Raw genomic sequence first — 3,529 nt, 5'->3', positions numbered from 1 at the left:
ATGTCGGGCTGTATCACCGCCTGGTACGGCAGCTGCTCCGCCCATAACCGTAAGGCTCTCCAGAGGACAGTGAGGTCTGCACAACGCATCACCGGGTGCAAACTACCTGCCCTCCAGGACACCTACACCACTCGATGTCACAGGAAGGCCAAAAAGATCATCATGTTAAACAGCCATCACTAACATTGAGTGGCTGCTGCCAACATACTGACTCAACTCTAGCCACTTTAATAATGGAAAAATGTATGTAATCAATTTATCACTAGCCACTTTATATAATGCTTACATACCCTACATTACTCATCTCATATGTATATACTGTACTCTATACCATCTACTGCATCTTGCCATCTTGATGGAATGTATCACTAGCCACTTTAAACAATGCCACTTTATATAATGTTTTCATACCATACATTACTCATCTCATATGTATATACTGTACTCTATACCATCTACTGCATCTTGCCATCTTGATGTAATGTATCTCTAGCCACTTTAAACAATGCCACTTTATATAATGTTTTCATACCATACATTACTCATCTCATATGTATATACTGTACTCTATACCATCTACTGCATCTTGCCTATGCCGTTCGGGCATCACTCATTCAAATATTTTTATGTACATATTCGTATTCATTCCTTTACACTTGTGTGTATAAGGTAGTTGTTGTGAAATTGTTAGGTTATATTACTTGTTAGATATTACTGCATGGTCGAACTAGAAGCACAAGCATTTCGCTACACTCGCATTAACATCTGCTAACCATGTGTATGTGACAAATAAATGTGATTTGATTTTGATTTGTTACGCTAACAAGCTAGCAAGAGGTTGCATAGCAACATAATCAACTTCCGGTAGATAGGCGTAGCGCTAGTATGCTCAACTGAAAGGATAACCTTCGTTTCAATAATACTAAAATGAACTAATAGTATGTAGAATATACTCATTAAGTATACAGTATGTTAGTATGGGTATTGGAACACAACCATGACTGTTGAAATCTACATATCCCAGAATGTATGAGCGTCCAACAGTGATGACGTAATTTCAGTGTATAAATATCCGATCGAACGCTAGTGGCGTTCTTCTTGGAGACGGTGCCATCTGGTAGAGGTAAGTTGAATACAGAACCCAACACGGTTTGTATTTTCTCATATGTATCCAAAGTAATCCAATGTAATTAAAAGGCATCCAACTGATCAACCGTTCTCTCCCTTTGCTTTACAGACACTCCTCCACGACATGAGGGCAAAGGTAAATTTTATCCCCTCGAAACGATTGTTTTGTAGGCATCTTCCTTGTTGCTATGCTTGTTAGCTTTATTAAGGTACTTGGTTAGCTAGCATGCTAACTTAACTGCGACATAACTGCACACATTTGAAATGTAGTTACACTTGCAACATATTTTAAATGCATTGATTATCGAGTTCGGCGCATATTCTTGTAGTAATTTCTAAGACTTAAAATGGTTGACGTTTGTAATGTTAGGGATTCTGCAATTAAGTGTTGTCATTCTACGATAGACTACTCGTAATTCACGCGCATTTTTTTTCTCTTGAGAAATACTGCACCAACGTTTTGGCTCCGGAGTTGCACAGCGGTCTAGGGCACTGTTTTATTGGTCACATACACATGGTTAGCATATGTTATTGGCGAGTGTAGCGAAATACTTGTGCTTCTAGTTCCGACAGTGCAGCAATATCTAACATGTAATCTAACAATTCCACAACGACCTAATACACCCAAATCTTAGTAAAATAATGGAATAAGAATATATAAATGAGTAGTGACAGAGCGGCGTAGGCATGATGCAATATATGGTATAAAGTATACATGCGATTAATACAGTAATGTTTACAACTTACATGTGACCAATAAAATGTGATTTATTAGTGACATAATGATCCATTTATTAGTGGCCAATTTAAGTCTGTTGGCTTTGAGAGAAGCTGTTTTTCACCCACTCAGTTCCAGCTTTGACGCACCTTTACTGTCCTCACCTCACGCATAGTAGCGTGGTGAACAGACACTGGCTTTGTTCGTTGGTGGCCTTGATTATCTTTTTGGCAAGAGGCATCATTACAGAGCCTAGTCAAATTCCAGGCTGCCAAAACTGCAGTGATTGGGAGTCCCATAGGACGGCTCTCAATTGGCCCAGGGTAGGCAGTCATTGTAAATAAGAATTTGTTCTTAACTGACTTGTCTGATTAAATGTAAACTTTATTTAAGTAATCTTAGTTGGGTGTAAAACTGCTCGACCAAGGTCCTCGGCACAAACATCACATTAATGACCACTCAAGAAGTCATATCGTCTGAGTAATTCAGGCTATTTTCAGGAAGTGTATACTGGCTATTGTGTCAAGATTGACAAAAAGTACTATTGCTGTCTTTTTCAGTTTCAGTTCTTTCTAAGGGAGTATGCGAGTGCACTCATTCATATAGCCAAAGCCTTAACGTTATGTTGGGCAATAGAACTAGCTAGCCAAGTAGCTAACTGCGGACAACCCTAGAAATGGACTGTCACCAAGTAATCTAATTCTGTTGTAAACATGTGGACATGCCTTGTCAGTAGATTATCACCTGTCCTGGCTCATTACTGTAGCCAACTATTGTGCAATTCTAGCTAGCTTGTTGCCATATTTTCAGTCACAGGCCCCTTACTATATGGGAGGGTGTGCAGGATGGCAATATCCCTTCTAGACGTTGTTGGTAGAACTGTATTGACAGGAATTTGCTGTAAATGCCAGATGGGTGTTGCCAACCACGCTAATAAATTTATCAGGGTGCAGGGATTTGTTCTAACACTTGTTTGGCCCTTCTTCTCTCTTGCAGTGGAGAAAGAAGCGTATGCGCAGGCTGAAGCGCAAGAGGCGAAAGATGAGGCAGAGGTCTAAGTAGACTGACCCCCCCCCCCCCCCCCCCCCCTACAACACCATGGCTGTGACCCTTCTGGACACAACACAGGACCAAGGATCTCATGTTCAACGTCTGATCCGAGCTGTGCCATCCATGCCAACGAGAGGCTGCAAAGAGACAGTGCTACTGTTGTCTTGGTCAAGAGACTCCACCACCTGCCTGGGAAATTTGATATGGGGACTTTCTGGATTCTCTACTCTTCTACCAAACCTACCCTACTCCATTGCTTTTGTTTATACTTTCCCAATAAAGTTTTTGGTTTAAAGTTGTCTTTGTTGCTTCTGAAAAAGGGTCCAGAATGTAATTCCTACCGTGCTGCAACCATTTACCATTATTGCTGACCGAGTTCAGTTCTGGTGACTAGTCATATCAAACATTCTTATAGGTAACCCATATGTTGATGTGCTTCCCTTAAACCGGTCTCGTCAATAAACTAAGGTCAGTATGACTATCTGGGGAAAGGTTATGCTGCGTGCGTTTTCTCCAGCCATCTGGAGTGCTGTCTAAGGCACATCTTGTTGCTAGAGGCCCCAGGCTGTAACACAACTGTGATCAGGAGTCCTATAGGGTTGCGCACAACTGAACCTGTGTTAGGCAGTTATT

At 41.0% G+C, this 3,529-nt stretch overlaps 1 long non-coding RNA gene across 1 annotated transcript; it reads left to right on the top strand.

Annotated features, from left to right (window-relative positions):
* The first annotated feature begins 1,070 nt into the window (after nucleotides 1-1,070).
* On the top strand, nucleotides 1,071-3,194 carry LOC120059113. The gene is made up of 3 exons (XR_005478127.1): nucleotides 1,071-1,123; nucleotides 1,238-1,264; nucleotides 2,843-3,194. It is a non-coding gene; the product is annotated as an uncharacterized LOC120059113 (long non-coding RNA).
* Nucleotides 3,195-3,529: the final 335 nt, after the last annotated feature.

The sequence above is a fragment of the Salvelinus namaycush genome, chromosome 14 (genome assembly GCF_016432855.1).
Source record: "Salvelinus namaycush isolate Seneca chromosome 14, SaNama_1.0, whole genome shotgun sequence".
In the NCBI taxonomy this organism is placed as follows: Eukaryota; Metazoa; Chordata; class Actinopteri; order Salmoniformes; family Salmonidae; genus Salvelinus; species Salvelinus namaycush.
This window is presented reverse-complemented; position numbering and strand designations above follow the sequence as displayed.